This window comes from Nomascus leucogenys, chromosome 20, assembly GCF_006542625.1.
Source record: "Nomascus leucogenys isolate Asia chromosome 20, Asia_NLE_v1, whole genome shotgun sequence".
In the NCBI taxonomy this organism is placed as follows: domain Eukaryota; kingdom Metazoa; phylum Chordata; class Mammalia; order Primates; family Hylobatidae; genus Nomascus; species Nomascus leucogenys.
The window spans coordinates 2,421,846-2,448,878 of record NC_044400.1 but is presented as its reverse complement, the minus strand read 5'-3'; the positions used below and the strand labels follow the sequence as shown (position 1 = coordinate 2,448,878).

Sequence of the window (27,033 nt, the reverse complement as noted above, 5' to 3'; positions counted from 1 at the left end):
TTGCTCCTTCAGCCCCGGACCCACACGAGAAGAGAATCACCTGCCAGCCTCAATGACTGTGCGTAGTCAAGGAACTGCACGCCCAAGGTCAGCCAACCAACAGGCCTCTCTTCAGCTCTCGATCCCTTCCCACTAGGGTTCCTGGGGATTCCCTCCTTGTACAGGCTGTCTCTTCTCTACAAAGTCACATCTCCTCCAGGATGGCCACTAACACCACCAACTCTGCAGGTCTAAAACCCACGTGTGTTTGGCCCTTCCTCTCCCACCCGGCCCCAGCACTCCTCATCGCAGGCGAGAAGTCCCGGCTGCCCTCGCTGTTACAGGTCACCACACCTCACAAAGTGCCACCGCCCAGTGGATTTCGCAGTATCTTTCAGCTCCATGCCCGCCCCCACTCTCTCACTGTCCCAGACCCACACCCCACAAGGCTACTCAACTCAACTCCACTGCCCAGATGCAAAATCCACCTCCAGGACCACTTTTCTGAAACATATCTAATCGCATCGCACCCACACCACCACCAAAGGCATAAAAGCTTAAACTCCCTCGCACAGCATTCAGGCCCCTGCACAATCAGAAACCCATCTTTCCCGTCTTTTTTTTACTCCATTGCCCAGGCTGGAGTGCAGGAGCTCAATGTCGGCTCACTGCAACTTCCGCCTCCAGGTTCAAGCAATTCTCTTGACTCAGTCTCCCAAGTAGCTGGGACTTCAGGTGTGCACCACCATGCCCAGCTAAATTTTGTGTTTTTAGTAGAGATAGGGTTTCACCATGTTGGCCAGGCTGGTCTCGGACTCCTGACCTCAGGTGATACACCGCCTCAGCCTCCCAAAGTGCTGGGATTACAGGCACGAGCCACCTCGCCCAGCCTTCCAGTCTTAGCTTCCAACCCAATCCTCAAACCCCACTTCATCAAGAACACAGCAATCCACCATCTCCCCCAAACATCACTTTCACTTCCACATCTCTGCATGCCCTTTGCCTCCAAAGGCCCAATTCATAGGTCCCCTCCACTGTGGAAAATGTCGGAAAATGTCTCCACATTCTGTTAACGCCTGCACCACAGCCCCAACCCCACACAGTTGTAGCCAGGCTGGCCGTGAGCTCCCAGGGCAAGGCCCACGCTATTACCGGCATCTACCCCAGCTTGGCATCTTGCACTCGATTGGACGTTTGATAATAAAGCTGGAGTCTGCTGAGTGACCGCAGACAGTTACTGCTGGCCCCAAAGCATCAGTCCAAAGTCCCATAAACTCCTTTGCAGGGAAATCAAACATCTATGCCAGTCCAGGCAGGTGCTCTTTCAGACCTCAAGCGTTGCACCTTCGTGTAGCGATCTCCCCATTACCCGTGTTTTCTCTCCGTCCTCACTCAGACACCAGCCCTGACTCCCAACACCAGATGCTCACGGTGAGGGGCTAACCCGGGTCCCCGCGTGGGGGTAGGTGGAGGACCCGCTGAGCTGTCCCCAGCCACCCACAGCCGGGAGCAGCACCGTAGGGCTTGGTGTCCTGGAAGATGTACTGCGTCCAGCACCGCGCCTGCAACTCACATTCCTATTCACTCCGGGGCTTCCGAGTTCCCACAGCCCCGATTATGAACTAAATAATTTAATAATGCTGAAAACACTACGACTTGTTGTGCTGCCTGCCAGACTGAGCCTCTGCCCGAGCCAAGGCTTTGCCGGCGGTGTCTCGGTGGCCCGGAGCCCGCAGAGGAGGTCTAAGTCCCACTGTTCCCGGACTAAATGCACGGTTTCCTCTCGCAGAGGGGCAGGGCTGCGGCTTCTGGAGTAAGAGGTCATTTAAGGGATACCCTGAGCGACCTGCCGGTGCTGCTGGCGTCTGCAGGCTCCAGGGCTGCGGTCGGCGGGGCCGGGGAGCCCCGTTCAGGTGACAGCAGGCACAGGTGGGCCCTCGGGGGCTGGGGATCCTGGAACTCAACGCCCGGGAAGCGGTCCTACCCCTGCCGGGCGGCAGAGGCTGACGCCGGGCAGGGGGACTCAAGGGGGCCGGCGGGTCCGCTGCAGCCTCTGCTTTCGCTGAATCAGAACCACAGATTTCTCGTCCAGACCCCGAGGAGCCGCAGAACGCGCTGATCAGGGCCCCAGGGCTGGGTCCCCCTGGACGAGGGCGACAAGCGGGGCTCAGAGAGGGCGCGCGCAGGGCCAAGGTCACACAGCGCGCCGGCGTGGGAACTCGAACTCGGGCCCAAGCCGCGCCCGCCAGGCCGGGCTAAGGAGAGCCGACCCGCGCCCCTCAGCGCAGCCCGGGACCCCCGCCCGGGCCCTGGGAGCCCCGCACCGGCCGAGAGAGAGGGAGGCCGCGCCCTGAGCCCGCCGCCCGCCGCCCGCCGCGCCCCTCACCTCGCGCCCCTCACCTCGCGCCCGCAGCCGCCGCCGCCGCCGCCGCCGCCGCCCCGCGACTAGCGGACCCTCCAGAGGCCGCCCTCGCCGGCCCCGCCCCCGGCGCCGGAGCCCCGCCTACCGCTCGTCTTCTCGCGAGACGTCGCGGCCGCCGGAGGGGCCACGGAGGCCGAGGGGCGCCCGCCCTCAGCGCGCCTGCGCTCGGCCAGCCCGCCCCCGCCCTCGCGAGCCAGTGCCATGTGGCGCGGTATTTACGGCCAGAGATAGAAACCGCCCACCGGCCGCCAGGAGCCACGCCCCTTTCTCAGCAGCCAATCCGCGGCGTTGACTCCGCCCCGGTGGACCGGGCGCGCGGCGGCCCGGAGGCGCGCAGCTGTCTCGCCGTCCGAGCCAGGAGCTCCACGTTGCAGCCAAACACGGTCCCGTTAACCAGCCTTTATGCAGTGCCTGTTGTCTATCCGACCCTTTCTCGAGCATCGGCTCATTGGCAAAGGATCGTGATGCTCACCGGCTGGGGCTTGAGACTCGGTGTGTGACCTTGGGCAAGTGACTTAACCTCTCTGAGGTTGTCTCCAACCCGTAAAATATAAAAGGTTAGTGACCCTACCTTGCAGGGAGTATGTGAGACAAATGAGACGACACGGGTAAAGAGCTTAGCAAGATCCCTAATGCATAGTGAGCATGCAGTAATTGTTCTTGGCATCAATGTAGTTTTGTTTGTGTGTGTTTGTTTGTTTAGAGACAGGATCTCACCGTGTGGCCCAGGATGGGGTGCAGTGGTGTAGTCACAGCTCACTGCAGCCTCAACCTCCTGGGTTCAAGCCATCCTCCCACCTCCGCCTCCCGAGTAGCTGGAACTACAGACAGGTGCCACCACACCCGGCTAATTTTTAATTTTTAATAGAAACGGGGGTCTCACTATGTTGCCCAGGGTGGTCTTGAACCCCTAGACTCAAGCCATCCTCCTGCTTCAGCCTCCCAAAGCTCTGGGATTACAGGCGTGAGCCACCGTGCCAGACCCAGCGATTTTTTTTTTAAATTATGGTAAAATATATATAACATAAAATTTACCATCTTAACCTTTGTTGTTGTTGTTGAGACGAAGTCTCGCTCCGTCGCCCAGGCTGGAGTGCAGTGGCGCGATCTCGGCTCACTGCAAGCTCCGCCTCCCGGGTTCACACCATTCTCCTGCCTCAGCCTCCGGAGTAGCTGGGACTACAGGCGCCCGCCACCGCGCCCGGCTAATTTTTTGTAGTTGTAGTAGAGACGGGGTTTCACCGTGTTAGCCAGGATGGTCTCGATCTCCTGACCTCGTGATCCGCCCGCCTCAGCCTCCCAAAGTGCCGGGATTGCAGGCGTGAGCCATCGCGCCCGGCCCATCTTAACCATTTTTAAGCACACCCTGCAGTGGCATTAAGCACGTTCACATCACCACCATCCACCCCCAGAACTTTTTCAATCCATATATTTTTAGTCGGCCCCCTCTGATGGACTCCCGAGGCAGCCTTCCAACCAAGGTCATCTCTTCACTCTTCCACTCCCTGCAGCCACTCACAAAGGAATTCCCACCCACCAGGCCCTGGAAATTGGGAGTGAGGGAGACCGGCAAGGCCGCTGCCCTCCTGGGGCGTATATTCTAGTGGGGGGAAAAGCAACAACCACCCACCACAAAATATATGTGTATATTATATACACACTCACAGTAGATAATATGTTTATACGTATGTGTAATGCATACATGTCACCTACTATGTGTATGTCTGTAGTATATAAGTTTATATATTGTACACATATACAACTGTATTATGCATGTATAATATGTCTATGTTGTATACACACATATATGTAATTGCACATATGTAAATAAGATGACAGCCACTGGCAATGTCACCCTGTGATGCCTGTCTCAGCTTAGAAATTTCTCACTATCAGCCGTGCGCAGTGGCTCACACCTGTAATCCCAGCACTGTGGGAGGCCGAAGTGGGTGGATCACTTGAGGTCAGGAGTTCAAGACCAGCCTGGCCAACATGGTGAAACCTGTCTCTACTAAAAATAAAAATACAAAAATTAGCCAGGCTTGGTGGCGGACACCTGCAATCCCAGCCACTCGGGAGGCTGAGGTGGGAGAATTGCTTGAGCCTGAGAGGTCAGCGGGGCTTGGTGGCTCATGCCTGTAATCCCAGTGCTTTGGGAGGCTGAGGCGGGCAGATCACAAGATCAGGAGTTTCAGACCAGCCTGGCCAACATATGATGAAACCCTGTCTCTACTAAAAATACAAAAAATTAGCCGGGTGTGGTGGCAGGCACCTGTAATCCCAGCTACTCAGGAGGCTGAGGCAGGAGAATCACTTGAACCCAGGAGCTGGAGGTTGCAGTGAACTGAGACCGCACCACTGAACTCTAGCCTGGGCAACAAAGTGAGACTCCGTCTCAAAACAGACAAACAAACAAAAAACCTGAGAGGTGGAGGCTGGAGGCGGAGATCATGCCACTGCACCCCAGCCTGGGCGACAGAGTGTGACTCTGTCTCAAAAATAATAAATAAATAAATAAATAAATAAATAAATAAAATGGTTGTTTTTGTGTTATGTCAATTTCACCTCTTACATCAGCAGCATTTTGAATACACTAAATACCCTTGAATTGTTCATTCTAAAATGGTTACTGTTGTGTTATGTCAACTTCACCTCTTACATCAGCAACATTGTGAATGCATTAAATGCTCCTGAATTGTTCACTTTAAAATGGTTACTTTCTGCCGGGCGCGGTGGCTCACACCTGTAATCCCAGCACTTTGGGAGGCCGAGGTGGGCAGATCACGAGGTCAGGAGATGGAGACCATCCTGGCTAACGTGGAGAAACCCCGTCTCTACTAAAAATACAAAATAGCTGGGCGTGGTGGCGGGCGCCTGTAGTCCCAGCTACTCAGGAGGGTGAGGCAGGAGAATCCGTGAACCTGGGAGGGGGAGCTTGCAGTGAGCCGAGATCGTGTCACTGCACTCCAGCCTGGGTGACAGAGCGAGACTCCGTCTCAAAAAAATAATTATAAAATAAAAATAAATAAAATGATAAAATGGTTACTTTTATGTTATGTCAGCGTCACCTCTTACATCAGCAACATTGTGAATGCACTAAATGCTCCTGAATTGTTCACTTTAAAATGGTTACTTTTACCTTATATCAACTTCACCTCTTACATCAGCAACATGCAGATACATTTTACTTACCCACTCTGCAGTGGCTATACCTTATCTCCTGGTTTACAGACAAGGAAGCAGAGTACCAGAGAAAGTAACCACCTAGCCAGAGACACAGAGCTGTGTAAGTGACAGAGCCAGGACCTGAATCCAAATTGGGGTCCCCAAAGATGGAGCCACGCTACAGACTTGAGACTTCCTTGGCCAAAGCCTCAGCTCGGCCCTGGAGACACCTCACTGTGATGATTTTTATCTCCTCCTCTTCTAGGCTCCAAGCTCCTTCAAGCTGGCTGCCCATCCCCCTCCCCAGCAGCTCCATCGGCTGCCACCCATCTTCAGGGACCCTGGGCCGCTCTGCAAAGTCTGTGGTCTCCCCAGAGCTGACCACAGCCTGGCCCAACCTCTGGGTTTTACTTTGAGGTATTTCAATGTCTCTACCAGCAACAACTATTTCTGGTTTCATAGTCAGGGTTGCAACAAAGGAAAAATAAAGTAACTGTGGCTTGGGCAAGAGATCAGCCAGGAAACATCAGCTGCTACTAATAGTAACAGCTATGAAGTTCTGGGAGGTTTTTTTGTTTTTGGTTTTTTGTTGTCGTTGTTTTTTGTGGTTTTTTTTTTTTTTTTTTAGAGACAAGGTCTTGCTCTGTCACCCAAGCTGGAGTGTGCAGTGGTGCCATCATGGCTTACTGCAGCCTCAGCCTCCTGGGCTTAAGCAGTCCTCCTGCCTCAGCCACCTGAGTAGCTGGGACTGCAGGTGCGCACCACCATGCCTTGCTAATTTCTTTAGTTTTTTTTGTAGAGATGGAGGTCTCGCTATGTTGGCCAGGCTGCTGCTGAGAGATCCTGATGACCTCTGGCCCTGGGATCCATATAAGCATCATTAACAGGATATGAAAAGAAAACAAAACAAGGTCTGTGAATTGAAAATTCAATTAACCATGTAGATGATATGAAAATCCAAGAGGGGCCAGGCACAGTGGCTCACACCTGTAATCCCAGCACTTTGGGAGGCTGAGGCAGGCAGATCACCTGAGGTCAGGAGTTCAAGACCAGCCTGGCCAACATGGTGAAACCCCATCTCTACTAAAAGTACAAAAATTAGCCAGGTGTGGTGGTGGGCATCTGTAATCCCAGCTACTTGGGTGGCCAAGGCAGGAGAATCACTTGAACCCGGGAGGTGAAGGTTGCAGTGAGCCGAGATCATGCCACTGCACTCCAGCCAGGGCAACAGAGTGAGACTCTGTCTCAAAAAAAGAAAAGAAAAGAAAATCCAAGAGGGCCAGGCACGGTGGCTCACACCTGTGATCCCAGCACTTTGGGAGGCCAAGGCAGGAGGATCATTTGCACTCAGGAGTTCCAGACCAGCCTGGGTAACAAGGTGAGGCCCTGTCTGTACAAAAACAATAAAATAAAATAAAATAAAAATAAAATAAAATAATAAAATAAATCCAAGAGAATGGACTGAGGAGCCCTCCTGATTCACTCTGAGCTCACTCCTCCCCACCCCCATCCCTGTCTTTCTTTTTTTTTCTTTTTGAGACGGAGTCTCGCTCTGTCACCCAGGCTGGAGTGCAGTGGCACCATCTCGGCTCACTGCAAGCTCCGCCTCCCGGGTTCCCGCCATTCTCCTGCCTCAGCCTCCCGAGTAGCTGAGACTACAGGCGCCCGCCACCACACCCAGCTGGTTTTTTTGTTTTTTTAGCAGAGATGGGGTTTCACCATGTTAGCCAGGATGGTCTCAATCTCTTGACCTCGTGATCCACCCGCCTCGGCCTCCCAAAGTGCTGGGATTACAGGCATGAGCCACTGCGCCCGGCCAACATGAACCTCTTGAAGTCATCTCCCACCCCATCTATCACTTACGTATCTGTCTATCCATCTATCCATCATCTATCAACCTGTCAATCTAGCCATCTATCGATCTATCCATCCATCCATCCATCCTATTGGTTCTGTTTCCCTGGAGAACGCTGACCAATGCAGAGGGCAAGACAGAGAAACCCAGAGGAGCTTGGGTCCCTGACGACCTTGGGGAGGACGTTATGCAGCTCCACCCCCAGACTTGTTGCTGCATGAGAGAAAAATAAGCCCTATCTTGTTTAAGCCACTGTTGTGGGGGTTTTCTGTTATTGGCAACCAAACAGCCCCTAAGAAGTGCAGGGGAGGCCACGTGCCCCGCAGTCCAGGTACCCCAAATCACACCTACAATAGTTACTTTATCCCAGGACTGCCTGGACTATGATGGAGTTAATTTTTTTCTTTAAAGAAACTCATTTTTTGGCCAGGTATGGTGGCTCATGCCTGTAATCTCAGCACTTTGGGAGGCTGAGGCAGTTGGATCACTTGAGGTCAGGAGTCCAAGACCAGCCTGGCCAACATGGTGAAACTCCGTCTCTACCAAAAATACAAAAAAATCAGCCAGGCGTGGTGGTGAGTGCCTGTAATCCCAGCTACTCTGGAGGCTGAGGTAGGAGAATCGCTTGAAACAGAGAAGGAGGCTGCAGTGAGCCGAGATTGCACACCAGCCTGGGCAACAGAGGGAGACTCTATCTCAAAAAATAAAAATAAAAAAATTGGACGGGCGCGGTGGCTCACGCCTGTGATCCCAGCACTTTGGGAGGCTGAGACAGGCGAATCATGAGGTCAAGAGATCGAGACCATCCTGGCTATCACGGTGAAACCCTGTCTCTACTAAAAATACAAAAAATTAGCCGGGCGTGGTGGTGGGCTCCTGTAGTCCCAGCTACTGGGGAGGCTGAGGCAGGAGAATGGTGTGAACCTGGGAGGTGGAGCTTGCAGTGAGCCCAGATGGCGCCACTACACTCCACGCTGGGCAACAGAGCGAGACTCTGTCTAAAAAAAAGTGCTAGAGTCACAGGACAAATACACCAAGGAGATGGAAGGGAAGAAATAAAGAAATCCAGGACCTGGAGGAGAGCTTTGTGCCTGCTGCTGCACCCCTAGGTCATCAGAGAGAGCTGCAGAAGTACTCCAGTGATTCTGAGAGCACCAGAAGAACCGGCGATGCTGTGTTGCCAAGTGAGCAGAAGCTGGAGGAGTTGAAGGCAGAGGAGCCAGGTCACTTCAGCAGCAAAGTAGTGCAGAGGGGCTGAGTTCTTTGACAGCAACGGGAACTTCCTGTGCAGAATCTGAGTCGGGGCTTGGCACGTGGAGATGCCTCATGAAACACAGCTGGGCAAGTATTAATATATAGAGAGCAGCCTGGATTTCTGCGTATGGATAAGTCCCCTTGGAATAGAAGTAAGTGATGAGCCTGGACTGTGGGAGGAAAGAGCTGCGTGGATAGACTCAAACTTCCTGTAGAAGTGCTCCCAGTCTGAGCTCTGTAGATCTTCAGCACTCACTCTTCTTGCTTGGGCTCTCTGTATGTTGAAAACCAGCCCGTGTTGCATGTGTTGTTACAATTCTCTGTGATACTTGCAATATATGTTGTTTTTTGTTTTTTTGAGACGGAGTCTCTCTCTGTTGCCAGGCTGGAGTGCGGTGGCGCAACCCCGGCTCACTGCAACCTCTGGCTCCCCAGTTCAAGTGATTCTCCTGCCTCAGCCGCCTGAGTAGCTGGGATTACAGGCATACGCCACCATGCCCAGCTAATTTTTTGTATTTTTAGTAAAGCTGGGGTTTCACCATATTAGCCAGGACAGTCTCGACCTCCTGACCTCGTGATCCACCCGTCTCAGCCTCCCAAAGTGCTGGGATTACAGGTGTGAGCCACAGTGCCCAGCTGATACTTGCAATATGTGCTTGAAAGGAAGTGAAAAGTTTGCCTTCTGACCTCATTTCCTTCTTGATCAGTGAACACTAACAGTTTTGGGACAACTTAGTCGATTGGTTTTCCTTACAAGCAAATTAAAGGAAAATGTAGCAGTCAAAATAAATAAATAAATAAACAGGAAAAAAGGAAGAAACTCATTTTTTAAGTTTAACCTCATTTAAAATATATTATTGATGAACTTCAGTGTCTGATGGCCTCATTATATATTTTAATACACATTATGATGAATGTATAGTCTTTAAAATTAAAAAGATTTCAAAAGGTTTGTCCATGAACTTTTTTTTTTTTTTTTTTTTTTGGAGAGAGGGTCTTGCTCTGTCACCCTGGCTGGAGTGGAGTGATGCAATCTCAGCTCACTGCAACCTCCACCTCCCGGGCTCAAGTGATCCTCCCACCTCAGCCTCCTACGTAGCTGGACTATGCCTGGCTAATTTTTAAATTTTTGGTAGAGACAGGGGTTTTATCATGTTACCCAGGCTGGTCTCAAACTCCTGGCCTCAAACCACCTTCCTGCTTTGGCCTCCCAAAGTGCTGGGATTACAGGCGTGAGCCACCACACCAGCCAACGTGAACCTCTTGAAGTCATCTCCCAGCCCTCTAAGCGGGGGTCTTAGCGTCAGGGGCTGGGCCCACCAGACCTAAGGGACCTAAGTCCCAGGCTGGCTTCGGAACAGAGATCTGGGGCCGTGTAGGAAAACCGAACCCTGCCAGGTGCGATGGCTCATGCCTGTAATCCCAGCACTTTAGGAGGCCAAAGCAGGAGGATCACTTGAGCTCAGGAATTCAAGACCAGCCTGGGCAACAAGGCAAAACCCTGTCTCTACCAAAAATACAAAAACTTTGCTGGGCATGGTGGCATGTGCCTGAGGTCCCAGCTACTCAGCAGGCTGAGGTAGGAGAATCGTTTGAACCCAGGAGGTGGATATTGCAGTGAGCCTGGGCAACAAGTGAGACTCCATCTCAAAAAAAAAAAAAAGAAAAGAAAAGAAAATCGAACCCACCCCCAGCTTTCTCCGCAGAGAAGGAGATGGGCATCAATGGTGCCCCCAGCAGCTCCGCAGCAAAGCAGGGAGCACAGCCCAAGAGATAAAGAACCTGCCCCAGCCCCCTCCTCAGGAGACCCTGGAAGGACAACACAGCTTCAAGGAAGCCCCCAACCCATCTTCCCAGACAGCAGGGATGCTGCTGTGACATCCAGCTCTGCAGTTTGTACAACACGCATGGGGTGCCCACCGTGGGACAGGCACGCACGGGGCCAAAGGCCACTCCCCACTCAGGCCACGAGACCACGCCGCTGCCTCTACCCAAAGTCCACAGCGCTCATTCTGTTGCCCTCCTTGTTCCTGCCAGCTTTGCAGCCCGACACAGAAGGGGGTCTCCTGCTGCAAGGGAGGTGGCTCTGACCCCCACAGCCTCCAGACAAGGGGTCCCTGAGAGCAAGGGATGAGGGCTCCAGGTTGAAAGCTGAGCAAGTGCCGAGTCACACCAGACGAGGTGATGACATGTCTCCACAGGATGGTGCTCAGAGTTTTTCTGTAGGTTTTGCTTTGTTTTGCTTTTTGTTATGTTGAAAAAACCACTGAAATGTGTACAACCCTAATGCACTTAGAACCTCGACCTACGGCTTCCAAGTTCACACAGCTTTTGTGTCCGTTTCCATGTGCCTTGCAAGTCTATTCTGTGTCCAGCCCTTTGCAACTTTTTCTCTCTGCATCACTGGAGTGCTGGGAGAGACACTGGAACGTGGTGGGGGATGGGGATGGGAGAATGTTCTAGTCTTTCCCTGGTGCACACTTACACAGGAGCCTGGGTGGCACAGGGAAGGGACCCGGGCCACTCTGCAGGCTGGCCCGGGCTTGTGGGGGTAGGGGAAAAGTTCTTCCTGACCCTGCAGCCTGTGGCCACATGGGTGCCCCCAGCAGCTTCTGCAGCATGACCCTGAAGGGCGGGCAGTGGCCTAGCATCCCCCCGCCACAGACAGCATCCTCCCAGAGCAGAAATCACGATGTGCAGCCATCCCAGGAAAAGCATCTGCAATTGAGAGTGACCTCAAAAAGGCCCTTGGGAAGGGCCCCCACACTCCACACACGGCTGTTTTCCTGCAAGGAGGCAGCCACTAGCTCTGGCTCAAGGGCTGTGGGAAGCTGGGCTGCGGGGTGCTGCCCCCAAAGTGTCCCTGCCAAGAGAGTCCACCATCTCACACATCCAGCTTCAGGGCTAAGAAGAGATCCTGTGCCAGGGACCAGTGCTCTGGTCTTCCCCGTGGCTGGCGCTGCCTGATGCCACTGCCATCTATTTTGGTCTTCTTGGCTTCTTGGTGCTGCCACCCTGGCACTTGTAGGGGTGGCCAGGGGGCAGTGGGCTGTGGCGTTGGCCTCCACTGTCTGTGGACCCTGGAGGGGGTGAAGAGACTTCAGTCTGAGGCCGAGGCAGGCTCCAGTGGAGCTAGCGCCCCAGCAGGGGTACCCTGGCCAGGCACCCTGTCTGGTGTGGACTCCCTGGCTCTGGCCTGAGCCTCCAACATGCATTGTTCAGCACACACAGGCCCCTTGCTCCTCCAGCCTGCCCAGGCCCTGGGGCACGGTCTGACCCCCCTGGGACTTCACCTCATGAGCCCAGGCCACCCTTTCAATTCCAACTTGGCCTCTGCTGTTCTTGTAACACTGGGCCTGTTCCCAGGACCCTCCTAAAGCCACTTTCCCCAGGTGGTGGGCACACCCAGCAGCTCCAGCCAGATGTGGTCACGATGGGGATCCCTGTGGACCATTTCCCATCCCTCATGTTTAAAGACATGCTATTGGGCCTGGCCATGCACCATGGACTGTTGTGTAGTGTGTTCTGGGCTGCAAGCTTCCAGCCCAAGGTTGTGGCTAGGAAACACTTCTGAGACCCTTTCCCCAAGAATCCTTCAAGGAATGGCATAATAATGAGAAGTTCTTAGCCTTTTCTGAAACAGTAACATGAGGGAATGGGTTAAAGGTACAGCAGGAGAAACTGAGGTTAGAAGAAAGGACCTCCCACAAGGGCCCAGCCCTCCCAGTGATCTTTTTCTTTTGAAATGGAGTCTTAACTCTGTTGCCCAGGCTGGAGTGCAGTGGTGCGATCTTGCCTCCCGGGTTCAAGTCATTCTCCTGCTTCAGCCTCCTAAGTAGCTGGATTTATAAGCACCCACCACCATACCCAGTTAATTTTTGTATTTTTAGTAGAGACAGGGTTTCACCATGTTGGCCAGGCTGGTCTCCAACTCCTGACCTCAGGTGATCTGCCCGCCTCAGCCTCCCAAAGTGCTGGGATTATAGGCGTGAGCCACTGGGCCCATTCCTCCCACTGGTCTTGAAGCCTGTTACTGATTTATACCCATCCTTCCTGAATGATTTGGGTGTCAGCTGGTTCAGGAAGTGAAAAATCGTGCCAGTGATTCCAGAAGGAGTATCTTATCTCCAGAAAGGAATCCAGGGAACAGCTGCCTCATGGGTTGTGATGAGGATGACAGGAACGCAGATCTTAAAATGATTTAAACAGTAGCTGGGATTTAGCAAATACCCAGCAAACATCAGCGGCCTTCTTGGTTCAAGATATAGAAAGAAGAAGAAAAGAAGAGGGTGCTGGGCACAGTGGCTCACGCCTGTAATCCCAGCACTTTGGGAGACCAAGGCAGCAGGATCGCTTGAGCTGGGAGTTTGAGACTAGCCTGGGCAACATCGCAAGATCCCACCTTTACAAAAACTAAAAAAAAAAAAAAAAATGACCTGGGCATGGGGTCCCATGCCTGTAGTCCCAGCTACTGAGGAGGCTGAGTGGGGAGGATGGCTTGGGCCCAGGAGTTCCAGGCTGCAGTGAGTTATGATTTTACTACTGCACTCCAGCCTGGGCAGCAGAGTGACCCTGTCTCTAAAAACAAAAATAAAAATAATTTTTAAAAAAGGCAAGAGGAGATGAAAAAGAGGAGGGAGAACAGCTCTACCACACTGACAACAATGTGTTTGCTTTTCTTTTTTTTTTTTGAGACAGAGTCTAGCTCTGTCGCCCAGGCTTGAGTGCAGTGGCACAATCTCAGCTCACTGCAACCTCTGCCTCCCAGGCTCAAGCAATTCTCCTGCCTCAGCCTCCCAAGTAGCTGGGATTACAGGCGCATGCCACCACGCCTGGCTAATTTTTGTATTTTAGTAGAAATGGGGTTTCACCATGTTGGCCAGGCTGGTCTTGAACTCCTGACCTTAGGTGATCTGCCCGCCTCTGCCTCCCAAAGTGCTGGAATTACAGGCGTGAGCCACCGCACCTGGCCATGTTTTCATTTTTAATGTTAATGCCCAAGACCAGGCCAGGAACAGTGGCTCACGCCTGTAATCCCAGCACTTCAGGAGGCCAAAGCAGGTGGATCACCTGAGGTCAGGAGTTCGAGACCAGCCTGAGTAACATGGTGAAACCCTGTCTCCTAAAAATACAAAAATTAGCCAGGTGTGGTAGCACATGCCTGTAATCCCAGCTACTCAGGAGGCTGAGGCATGAGAATTGCTTCAACCCAAGAGGCAGAGGTTGCAGTCAGCTGAGATCACGCCACTGCACTCCAGCCTGAGTGATGGAGTGAGACTGTCTCAAAAATTAATTTATTTAATTAATTAATTAAAGTTAATGCCCAGGACTGGCCATGTTCCAGAACTTTGCTGTCCACTGCAGTAGCCACTGGCCACATGTGCCTATTGAGCCTTGAGATGCAGAACTGTGAAGTGCTGTGCTGTTGGTGGGGAGCAGATGTGCACGGGTACTGCTACCCCTCCCTTGACAAATAAGGGCCCCGGTGGTGGGGGAGCTGATGTTCACGTGTACCGCTATCCCTCCCCTGACAGATGGGGGCCCTGGTGGTGGGGGACCTGATGTGCATGTGTACTGCTATCCCTCCCCTGACTCCTCCCCATGGAGGTCAGCTTGAGAATCCCAGAAGCCAGCAGCATGGGAGCTACAGGATCACACAGGGGTGGGAGGAGACAGGCACTGACCTCGGACGTCCCGGGGCAGGAGGGGCACCCTGCTTGGGCTTGCACTGCTCTGCCACATGGCGCTGGGGAAGGTGAAGCTGACTTCAGGCACATGGAGAGTGTTCTCATCTAAACAGTGAGAGCGAAGGCAAGAGAAGGTGATGATTTTTAGGGACCACCCAGTGAATCATGGGAATAAAACTAAATAATGGATAACACCTACAACAGATTGAGTACCTACCGAAAGCTAGGCTCTTTCCTTAAGCTACTTCATGTGTGCTCCTCACAGCCGTGGGAGGGGATTATTTTTTTATGTGAGCTCCTGTCCTTTGTCCTTTTTGGAACCTCTACTGTCCCCAGAAAAGGGGTCTTGTCCCAGACCCCAAGAGCAGGTTCTTGGATCTTGTCCAGGAAATAATTCAGGGCGAATCACAGAGTATACTGAAGTTAAGATAGTTTATGGCTGGGTGTGGTGGCTCAAGCCTGTAATCTCAGCTCTCTGGGAAACCGAAGTAAGCAGATCACCTGAAGTCAGGAGTTCAAGATGAGCCTGGCCAACATGGTGAAACCCCATCTCTACTAAAAAATGCAAAACTTAGCTGGGCATGGTGGCACGCCCCTGTAATCCCAGCTGCCTGAGAGGCTGAGGCAGAAGAATCACCTGAACCTGGTAAGCACAGGTTGCAGTGAGCTGAGATCGTGCCACTGCACTCCAGCCTGAGTGACAAAGTGAGACTCCATCTCAAAAAAAAATAAAAAATAAATAAATAAATAAATAAAATGGTTATTAGAGACAACATTATTACAGAGTACAGCATCCTCAGAAAGCAAGTGGTGGGGCTGGGGGCAGTGGCTTAACGCCTGTAATCCCAGCAGTTTGGGAGGCTGAGGCAGGAGAATTGCTTGAGCCCAGGAGTTCAAGACCAGCCTGGGCAACACAGCAAAATCCCATCTCTACAAAAAATATCAAAATTAGTCTGGTGTGGTGTCACACACCCCAGCTACTGGGGAGGCTGAGGTGGGAAGATCCCTTAAGCTAGGGAAGGCAAGACAGCAGTGAGCCATGACTGCACCACTGCACTCCAGCCTGGGTGACAGAGCAAGACCCTGTCTCAAAAAATAATTAAAAATAAAAATAAGGAATAGTATACTTTATTTCAAAGGCTTGTGATCAGCTTGTGACTGGCTATTAGTATTGTTACTTTCCTATGTTACTATTGATTTCAGCAAGAATTTAAGAGTGTCGACAGGCTGGGCGCAGTGGCTCACGCTTGTAATCCCAGCACTTTGGGAGGCCGAGGCGGGCGGATCACGAGGTCAGGAGATCGAGACCACAGTGAAACCCCGTCTCTACTAAAAATACAAAAAAAATCAGCCGGGTGTGGTGGTGGGCGCCTGTAGTCCCAGCTACTCGGAGAGGCTGAGGCAGGAGAATGGCGTGAACCCAGGAGGCGGAGCTTGCAGTGAGCCGAGATCGCGCCACTGCACTCCAGCCTGGGCGACAGAGCGAGACTCTGTCTCAAAAAAAAAAAAAAAAAAAAAGTATTTAAGAGTGTCCTATTATTTTTAAAGCAAAAACCTATTCTTAAACTAAAGATTATTTTTGTTCTTAAAGCACTGGTCATTTCCATGAGTTCTGGATCTTTATTAAGTTAGTTAACATCATTAACTTGTTCCCTCGAACATAAACATCTTAGGACTGAAAGGGCCCAACCCCCTGGGAATGTCACCAGCAGGTTTGGCTTTGTCGGGCCTTTATTAAAGATGGCGTCACTCTGGTTAGGATGCCTCTGACACCACCCTACCTTCAGCTCTCGGGTCTTTTCCCCTTCTCCAGCAGAAGCTATGTCCTTCCTTTCCTCCTTTCTTCTTTCATCTGGCTGTTACATGGCAATAAAGATGATTTTCTGGGTTTATTGAACAAAATTTAATCAGACATCACCCTCAAACAGAAGAAGGGCTGGGAGCAGTGGCTCACTCCTGCAATCTCAGCACTTTGGGAGGCCAAGGTAGGTGGATCGCTTGAGGCCAGGAGTTTGAGACCAGCCTGGTCAACATGGTGAAACCCCACCTCTACTAAAAATACAAAAATTATCCAGGCATGGTGGCGGGCACCTGTAATCCCAGCTACTCGGGAGGCTGAGGCAGGAGAATCGCTTGCACCAGGGAGGTGGAGGTTGCAGTGAGCTGAGATCGTACCATTGCACTCCAGCCTGGACGACAAGAGTGAAACTCCATCTCGAAAATAATAACAATAAAATAAAAACAAAAATACAGAATCTAGGCCATTGATCACCAATTGTGGCACCATCAAATTGCCATATAGGTCTTCTCAACTTCTATGCTTCCCTTGGTGCAGGTTGGGAACAGTTGGTGGACACCCTTCAAGGAGCACTGACACCCATAAATCTGCTTTCAGCACAGGGACAGATCAGAGTGCTGATACCCCGCAGCGACAGACCAGACCCGCAGCAACAGATCGGAGCACTAATTTCCCACAGTGGGGTGGGGAGCAGATGTTCATGCCACTGTCCCTCCATGGTGGGGAAGTCATCTCACAACCACCATTTTTTTTTTTTGAGATGGAGTCTCACTCTGTCGCCCAGGCTGGAGTGCAGTGCCATGATCTCGGCTCACCGCAAGCTCTGCCTCCCGGGTTCACGCCATTCTCCTGCCTCACCCTCCTGAGTAGCTGGGACTACAGGCGCCCGCCACCACGCCTGGCTAATTTTTTGTATTTTTAGTAGAGACGGGGTTTCACCATGATAGCCAGGATGGTCTCAATCTCCTGACCTCGTGATCCACCCACCTCAGCCTCCCAAAGTGCTGGGATTACAGGCATGAGCCACTGCGCCCGGCCCTCACAACCACTATTTCTGGATGGTGGGGTCTACAAGTGGTTTCTTCTTATTTGTAATTTTAATCTATGTTGCAAGATTTTCACAACCAACATATATTCTCTTTGGAATAACAGCAGCTCCAGGAGCTGGGTCTCAAACCTTTGAAGAAGCCCCAGGGGCTGGGGTATGGCTGGCATAAGGGCAGCCTACTGTGTATGCCCAATGTTCATCATTATTTTAACCTCTATTGAGATGCTGGGCAGACCAGAAGCAAAACTGAACACCTTGCCAATAATTCTTTTCCCAAAGCCACTGGCCTTGGCTCACTCACTGCCCTAAGAAAACCCGAAACTCGGCTGGGCGCAGTGGCTTACGCCTGTAATCCCAGCACTTTGGGAGGCCAAGGCGGGTGGATCACGAGGTCAGGAGATCGAGACCATCCTGGCTAACACGGTGAAACCCTGTCTCTACTAAAAAAGTACAAAAAATTAGCCGGGCGTGGTGGCAGGTGCCTGTAGTCCCAGCTACTCGGAGAGGCTGAGGCAGGAGAATGGCGTGAACCTGGGAGGCGGAGCTTGCAGTGAGCTGAGATCGCGCCACTGCACTCCAGCCTGGGCGACAGAGCAAGACTCCGTCTCAAAAAAAAAGAGAAAAAGAAAACCTGAAACTCAGTCACACCAAGGGGCGGACAACTGATAACAGCCCAAACTGTCATACCCTCAAGATGTACATTCCAAAGGAGGGAGAGAGACTTAAAATACAGGAAGAAAACTAATGTGCTATTTTCTTTCATGATCCTGTACCTGCATGGAAACTGAGGCTGGATTTTATCTTGGAGGCTGCAGGGACAGCAGGGAGAAAGCTCTTTCCTGATGACTTTGATGGCCGAAGGAGTACTGGGGGCGGCTGACTCTCCACCGAATGCTCCCTGCAGGGGGAAGGCAGCGTCTGCCTCGCCTGTGGGGAAAATCACAAAGCAGGGCGGGGGTGAGGAATGGGTGGTGACAGGATTGTGCATCAAGGTCGCTTGGAGCTAAAGTCATGCACTGATTAAACACCTACTGTGTACCACACTGCTACAAGCACAAGGCACCTCCATGAGCATAACGAAGAGAATCACTGCTCTCCTTTTCCTTCATCCTCCAATGAATGAATGAATAAATGAATGATTGCTCCTGGCTGTTTGTCCTCCTCCCCTTTCCTTTGTCACCCTCCTCCCTACAATGGAGGCAGTTCTCATCTAAACCAGTGTGATGGTTAATTACACGTGTCAGCCTGACAAGGTGCCCAGATATTTAGCTAAACATTACTCTGGGTGTTATTTCTGGATGAGATTCACATTTAAAACAGGCTGAGGTCGGGCGCGGTGGCTCATGCCTGCAACCCCAGTACTTTAGGAGGCAGAGGTGGGCAGATCACTTGAGATCAGGAGTTCAAGACCAGCCTGGGCAACATGGTGAAACCCCATCTCTACTAAAAATACAAAAAATTAGCCAGGCATGGTAGCCTGCACCTGTAGTTCCAGCTACTTGGGAGGCTGAAGCAAGAGAATCACTTGAACCTGGGAGGTGGAGGTTGCAGTGAGCCGAGACCGCACCACTGCACTCCAGCCTGGACAACAAGAATGAAACTCTGTCTAAACGTATAAATAAAATAAATAAACAAAACAGGCTGAGTAAAGCCCTCTCTAATGCGGGTGGGCCTTATCCAATCAGTTGAAGAGAATAGAAAGGCTGACCTTCCCTCTAACAAGAGAGGAATCCTGCCTGACAGCCTCCCAGCTGGAACATCCACCTTTTCCTGCCTTTAGACTTGAACTGAAGTGTCGGCTTTTCCGAGGTCCTGGCACTTATTCCCCAACAAGCCAGCTCTCACCTTATTGACCCACTATGCTTTGGAACCAAGTAATGTCCCCCCCACTTTTTTTTTTTTTTTTTTTGAGACAGTCTTGCTCTGTTGCTCAGGCTGGAGTGCAGTGGCACGATCTCAGCTCACTGCAACCTCCACCTCCCAGGTTCAAGAGATTCTCCTGCCTCAGCCTCCCAAGTAGCTGGGCCTACAGGTGTCCACCACCACATCTGGCTAATTTTTTTGTATTTTTAGTAGAGACCTTGTCTCTCTTAAAAAAAAAAAAAAAAAAAACAGAAATCACAAAACTGTAATTTCACTGGGATTATAACTACATAAAATATATACACATGTGGCTTAACGTTAGAGGGAAGCTTGAGAAATGTGACGTAAGAAGGATGGTGTGGGATGGGAGGCTGTTTCCCCAGAACTTCATGCAAATCCCTGCCCTCCACTCCGTCCTCCTCCTCCAGCTGTGGCCCTGGGACCGGGCAAGGAGTGTCCAGGCCGACGTCCACCCACCAGCTGCACGCTCCCAGGGAGGGAGGGTGACCGCTTCTTCCTGGCCTTCCTCTCCACGGAGCGGTCCCTGCATGGGCCGGCGTGGGGCCACCTTCTGTCTGCCAGGCTGGGGTCTGGGGTGGTGCTTGACTTCAGGTCCCTGGAGTCCAGGGCCGTTTCCTCCAGGAGGTGGCAGGAGGAGCGGCCGCTGCTGCCCTCCCGGTCATGCGCCTTGGAGCGCCGAGTGGCTGCGATGAGGGCGATGCTCTTGGTGCCCTTGGCCATCTCCTGGAGGGCCTGAGCACTCAGGGCTGGGCCACCAGCCTCCCCAGCCAGCCTCGAGGTGCTTGGCTCCAGGCCCGAGGGGTACAGCTTGGAGACCAGACTCTTCATGCTCAGGGCACTCGGCTTCTGCGGGAAATCAGATGCCACTGGGCTGTCACTATGGTCCCAGGTGAGGTCACCAGTAGCAGCAGCAAGACAATGATTTCAGGCAAGTCGTTTATTAGGGGAGAAGGACCGTGGCAGGGGGACAAGAGTTTGGGCTGATCTGAGAGCGTCTGATGACGGGTTCCAGCAGGACGAGGGCAAAAGAAGGGCCAGGGTGGCTGAAGAGACAAGCACAGTCTTTGTGGACAGGATGGGGTGACCATGAGGTGCACTCTTGCTGCACTGGGAAGTTCTCCAGCCAGGTCCCCTGGACCTCAGCCTGGTGATTGAGACACTTCCTGGGGGGCTGCCGTTAGGGAGCACCCACCCACCCCGGAGGCAGCACTGCCCCTTCTCTGGCCTGGACATTCTCCATCTCAGCAGAGGGCACTCCCCCAACGCCTGGAGGGGCAGCCCTATTGTATGACCCACCCCCACAGTGGCCCCTGAGCAGGTCCTGCCTGGCCCTGCAGCGCCCCCTGCTCCTGTGTCCCCGCCCCTCCCAGGTGGGTGGTTGAGCCTGTTCCTGCCCTGGTCATGGCGTTTAAGCTCAGGCCTCAGAGTCATCCTCACCCAAGCGTGGAGGGGGGTCTCCCAAGGTCACAGCAGGGGCTTCTCCCAGGGGGCACAAAATCCCCGGCACTTCCGCAGAGGCGGAGCAGCCCCCTCAGTGGGATGGGGCATCGTCAGCATGGAGGTCATGTGCTGGTGGCTGGAAGCGTCCCCCACCTGCCCGCTTAGTCTAGTATTAGGAAGAGTGAGTAGTGGCCGCTTCCTGATAACAGTTCATGTGAAAGGGCCAGGATTACCGTGTGAATATCCACAGCTTTCTCTGCCTCCCCAGGCCCACCCATCTGACAGAGAGGTTCTCACATTTGGTTCCCACCTCCTGCTCCTCCCCACCCCAAGAAAAGGGAAGACTTCTTGCTTGCCGTGAGACAGGCTACACTGATCTACTCAAAAAATGGGTGCAAAGATGGCCGGGCACGGTGGCTCATGCCTGTAATCCCAGCACTGTGGGGGACTGAGGCGGGTGGATCACCTGAAGTCAGGAGTTCGAGACCAGCTTGGCTAACATGGTGAAACCTTGTCTCTACTATAAATACAAAAATTAGCCAGGCGTGGTGGCACATGCCTGTAATCCCAGCTACTCCGGAGGTTGAGGCAGGAGAATCACTTGAACCTGGGAGGCAGAGGTTGCAGTGAGCCGAGATCGAGCCACTGCACTCCAGCCTGGGCAACAGAGTGAGACAGTCTCAAAAAAAAAAAAAAAAGTTGGTGTGGGGGTGGAAAGAAAGAAACGGGGAGGGAATGTGGAGAGAATGTAAGAGGGGTGGTTCACACCTGTAATCCCAACTCTTTGGGATACTGAGGCCGGCAGATTGCTTGAGCCCAGGAGTTTCAGACCCCAGCCTGGGAAATATAGTGAGACCTCATCTTTTTTCCTTTCTTTATTTTTTCTTTTCTTTTTTGTTTTTTTTTTTTGAGACGGAGTTTCACTCTTGTCACCCAAGCAAGAGTGCAGTGGCATGATCTCTGCTCACTGCAACCTCCACCTCCCGGGTTCAAGCGATTCTCCTGCTTCAGCCTCCCAAGTAGCTGGGATTACAGTGCGAGCAACCACACCCAGCTGATTTTTGCATTATTAGTAGAGACGGGGTTTCACCGTGTTGGCCAGGCTAGTCTTGAACTCCTGATCTCAAGTGATCCGCCCGCCTCGGCCTCCCAATGTGCTGGGATTACAGGCGTGAGCCACCATGCCCAGCCCTCATCTTTACAAAAATAAAATTTTAAAAATTAGCTGGGCGTGGTGGCATGCACCTCTAGTTCCAGCTACTTGGGAGGCAGAGGCAGGAGAATCACTTGAGTCAAGGAGTTTGAGGCCGCAGTGAGTGGTGATTGTGCCACTGCACTCTAGCCTTGGCAACAGAGCAAGATCCCCTCTCCAAAACCAAACAAGAATGTCAGTAAGAGGGTGGCCTGAGAAGGGGAAGTCAATAAGCGTCTCAGGAATGAGGAGTGGGACTCCGATGTTCCTCAAGAGAAATGCAGAGAAAGGAGTGGGGCATTTCCTTTGGGTTGTGAGACCATTTTTCCTTGAATTTGGCACCATGCGAAGGCTCCTGGATTCATCATTTTACAGGTGAAGAAATGGAGGCCCAGAGACATGAAGTAACTTGTCCAAGGTCACACAGCTAGCAAGGGATACAGGGAAGATGGGAGCCCAAGTCTGACTGATTCTTCAGCCCAATCTCTCAGCAATTAGACAATACAGATCTTCTGTAGCACCCACACCCCAGAAAGACTGGGGAGCCAGCAGGAGACCACAGAAGCCTAGAAAGTGCTTTTTCTATTTTTTATTTTTTTGAGACAGGGTCTTGCTCTGTCGCCCAAGTTGGAGTGCAGTGGCGCAATCTCAGCTCACTGCAACCTCTGCCTCCCAGGTTCAAGCGATTCTCCCACCTCAGCCTCCCAAGTAGCTGGGATTACAGGTGCACACCACCATGCCTGGCTAATTTTTATATTTTTTGTAAAGATGGGGTTTTGTCATGTTGCCTAGGCTGGTCTTGAACTCCTGAGCTCAAGCGACCTACCTGCCTCAGCCTCCCAAAGGGCTGAGGTTACAGGTGTGAGCCACCATGCCTGGTTCAGAAAGCATTTTTAAATTTTTTCACTCATTAAATGCCGTCAAGGACCCAAGAGGTAGATGTGACTGTCCCCAATCTACAGATGAGCAAAGCGAGTTTCAGCAAAGCCACTGTGACCGAGGTGTCAGGACACAGCGGGAAGCTACTTCTCTCCTCCGAGTCGCAGTCTTTTTCTTTTTCTTTTTCTTTTTAGAGACAGGGTCTTGCTCTGTCACCCAGGCTGGAGTGCAGTGGTACAATCACAGCCCACTACAGCCTCTACCTCCCAGTCTCAAGTGATCCTCCCACCTTAGCCTCCTGAGTAGCTGGGACCACAGATGCATGCACCAGCACGCCCTGCTAATTTTTTTAGTTTTTGTAGAGGTGGCGGTCTTGCTATGTTGCGCAGGCTGCTCTCAAATTCCTGGCCTCAAGTGATTCCCCCTGCCTCGGCTTCCCAATGTGCCGGGATTACCAATATGAGCCACCACGCGTGGCCTTCCTCGGTTTTTTTTGTTTTGTTTTGTTTTTTGAGATAGTCTCATTCTGTTGCCCAGGCTAGAGTGCAGTGGTGTGATCTTGGCTCACTGCAACCTCCACCTCCCAGGTTCAAGCAATGCCTCAGCCTCCCAAGTAGCTGGGATTACAAGCACCCGCCACCACACCTGGCTAATTTTTGTATTTTAGTAGAGAAGGGGTTTTGTTATGTTGGCCAGGCTGGTCTCGAACTCCTGACCTCAGGTGATCCACCTCCCTCGGCCTCCCAAAGTGCTGGGATCACAGGCGTGAGCCACCATGCCCAGCCCCTGTTTTCTTAGTCTATAGGTGGAGAGAACAGTTCACCTCCCCACCACATGGCATAGCTGGGAGGAGTCTATACTGGGGCGAATCGTGTCCCCCGAAAATCCATGTCCACACAGACCTCAGAACAGGACCTTATTTGGAAACAGGATCTTTGCAGACGCAGTGAGTTAAGGATCTCAGGATGAGGTCATCCTGGGTTAACAGTGGGCCCTAAACCTAATGACGGGTGTCCTTGCAAGAAGAGGAGGGGCACAGAGAGACAGGGAGAAGGTCATGTGACAAGGGCAGAGATTGGAGCGGTGCAGCCACTAGCCAGGAATGCCTGCAGCCACCAGGAGCTGCAAGAGACAGGGAAGGATCCTCCCCTGGAGCCTCCGGAGGGAGCGAGGCCATGTCCATGCCATGGTCTCGGACTTCCAGCCTCCAGGACTGCAGGAGAACACATGTCTGCTGTTCAGGCACCCAGATTGTCACGTTTCCTTTCAGCAGCCCCAGGAAGCTAACGCAGTGATTAAGACACTAACCTGGGGCCAGGTGCAGTGACTCACGCCTGTAATCCCAGCACTTTGGGAGGCCGAGATGGGAGGATCACCTGAGGTCAGGAGTTCGAGACCAGCCTGGCCAACATGGTGAAACCCCATCTCGACTAAAAATACAAAAATTAGCCAGGCGTGGTGGTGGGCACCTGTAATCCCAGCTACTCAGGAGGCTGAGGCAGGAGAATCGCTTGAACCCAGGAGGCGGAGGTTGCAGTGGGCCGAGATCGCGCCACTGCACTCCAGCCTGGGAGACAAGAACGAAACTCCTGTCTCAAAAAAAAAAAGGCAATTAACATAGGGCCAGGCTCGGTGAGCAGCTACTACCATAGAGCTGGTTGCTGAAGGAAAGTCCCCTCCTTCCAGAAGCTTCTCTCCTGCTCTCCCGTGTCCCCGTGTGGCACTGATGCTGAGATCCATGACCCTGATGGGAAAGGGGGTGGCCTCCCCAGAGCCCAGGCCCCTGGTCAGGGCCACACACCAACCTCGTGAATTGGTGGAGTTAGCAGGATGCGGACCGAGGGCAGAGGGAGAAGAGAGTCTGGCTTTCCCGGTTTTCTTGACAGTGTGGCTTTTGACGACTTGTAACCCTCACTGTGGATCAAACACAGAAGCATCAGCACCAGTAGGGCCAGCTGCCTAGGGCCTGCATCCTTCATCGCAGCCAGAGAGAAGACAGAGCCTGGGCCTCCGTGGCCCACGCATCGTGTCAGAGCAAGTGGCCTTTGCCACGCTTTGGTGATTTGAGACCAAACTGGGCTCATTCATCCAACAAATACATGCTGGTCCCTGACAGCCAGACCCCATACCGAGCCAGGTGTGCATCCATCTTAGCAGACATGGCCCCTGCCCTAACATGCCACATCTACGGGGAGAGACACACATCAAAGAACCCAAAGGAGGATGTACAGACCACAGCTGCCAGCTCCACGAAGAAGACAGGAGGGAGAAGAGCAGGAAGAGACTGCCGCAGACAGGTCAGCAGCACAGACCTCCCTGGGGGTCTGGTCTCTGTCCCTAGTTCCTGGATCAGACCTTCAAAAAGCCTTAGCTGCACTGAGTGATAGGAATATCTTTGCTATGCTACTGGGTGGGCTCCTAGATAGCATCAGAAGGGGCTAGTCACCAGAAAGACCAAGCAAGTGACTAGAGGGTGGGAACCTTCGATGGCCCAACCTCTTCCAGGCAGGCAAGGATGGCTGGAGATCCAGTCCCCAGCATAACCATTCCTGCCTGTGTCATGGAACCCAGTAAAAAGCATGGGCACCGAGGCTCGGGGTGGCTTCCTGGTTGATGAACTCGGTAATGTTCTGGGAGCTGACAGGCCCTTCCCCACAGGGACAGCATGGCTGGACCTCACCTGTCCTGCTGCCGGGGCTTGGAGCCACCATTCCAGCTTGCAGCTTGGAGGTAGCTCAGCCCACTGTCTCGCCACAGTCTCTGCTGCTGCTGCAGGGATGGCTCCAGGAGAGGCGAGGGGGAAGGGTGCCTCCTCTCTAGATCAGAGTTTAGAGGGCCCTGGGTTCACTCGTATGGCCCTACAAGTAGTCCCATGTCTGTGCTTCTTTTTCTCAGAGTGAGGTTGACACCTGTCTTCTCGAATCCATGGCCAAGCTACAAGTTCACAGGCAGCTGCAGGCTAAGAGCAAGAAGGCAGCCCAGGGCATGGGAGGAGGTGGGAGTGGCATCTGGTTCTGATCAGGGGGATGGGGCACTGTTTTTACACCCATATGCACACAGGTACATGCAGGCATACACACACAAAGGCATGTGTACACACAAACATGCTTGTGCACACACATACACAAATAACACTCATGCACTCACAAAAACACACACACAAATACACATGTGTACAAATGCATGTGCACCTATAACATGTGCACACAAATATGTGCACACACAGAAATGCACAAACACACACACAGGCATGGGCACTAGCATGCATGCATGTACACACACACTAAGGGAGCCGCCCTGTCCTCTGTGTCGAGCCTGGGGTTTTCACTACACCACGGAGGGGAAAGGTTAGACCTGGGCATTGCAGCCCGTGTGCAACCTTCACTGCATCCTGGGGTGAACACACCAGCCGCAAAAGGTATCTGGGGGAAAACTGGGAAATGTGGCAATAAGCGAGATGCCAGAGGATACTAAGGAAGCTCTGCTCATTTGGTTGGGAATGATAACCACGCTGTGGTTTTGGAGGGAAATGTCCCTGTTTTGGAACGGCCTACTAAGTATGTGGGGGTGAAATGCCATGATGTTTGTATTTTACTTTAAATAGGCAAGCAAGGCTGGGCGCGGTGGCTCATGCCTGTAATCCCAGCACTCTGGGAGGCCGAGGCAAGGCAGATCACTTGAGGTCAGGAGTTCAAGACCAGCCTGGCGAACATGGCGAAATCCTGTCTCCACTAAAAATACAAAAAAATTAGCCTGGCATGATGGCAGGCACCTGTAATCTCAGCTACGTGGGAGGCTGAGGCACGAGAATTGCTTGAACCCAGGAGGCAGAGGTTGTAGTGAGCCGAGATCATGCCACTACACTCCAGCCTGGGCGTCGGAGCAAGACTCCATCTCAAAAATAAATAAATACATAAATAAAAATTTTTTAGGCCGGGCGTGGTGGCTCATGCCTGTAATCCCAGCACTTTGGGAGGCCAAGGCAGATGGATCACGAGGTCAGGAGATCAAGACCATCCTGGCTAACACGGTGAAACCCCGTCTCTACAAAAAAATACAAGAAAAGGCCAGGTGCAGTGGCTCACGCCTCTAATCCCAGCACTTTGGGAGGCTGAGGCGGGTGGATCACGAGGTCAGGAGTTTGAGACCAGCCTGACCAACATGGTGAAACCCCGTCTACTAAAAATACAAAAATTAGCCAGGCGTGGTGGCACACGCCTGTAATCCCAGCTACTCAGGAGGCTGAGGCAGGAGAATTGCTTGAATCCAGGAGGCAGAGTTTGCAGAGAGCTGAGATTGCACCACAGCACTCCAGCCTGGACAACAGAGCAAGACTCTGTCTCAAAAAAAAAAAAAAAATAGAAAGAAAGAAAATTAGCTGGTCCTGGTGGCGGGCGCCTGTAGTCCCAGCTACTCGGGAGACTGAGGCA

The 27,033-nt window shown here is 52.5% G+C and overlaps 1 protein-coding gene across 2 annotated transcripts in view; it reads right to left on the bottom strand.

The window, feature by feature from the left end:
* CHST12 (carbohydrate sulfotransferase 12) overlaps positions 1–2,474 on the bottom strand; it is a 30,868-nt gene extending 28,394 nt beyond the window's left edge. The window contains exon 1 of one of the 2 annotated variants that reach the window (XM_030801292.1): positions 2,380–2,474. The gene's annotated coding sequence lies outside the window, so the exon portion shown is untranslated. Of the gene's footprint in view, positions 1–2,365 lie in introns of both variants that reach the window. The other variant, XM_030801293.1, reaches the window with a different exon arrangement.
* Positions 2,475–27,033: the final 24,559 nt, after the last annotated feature.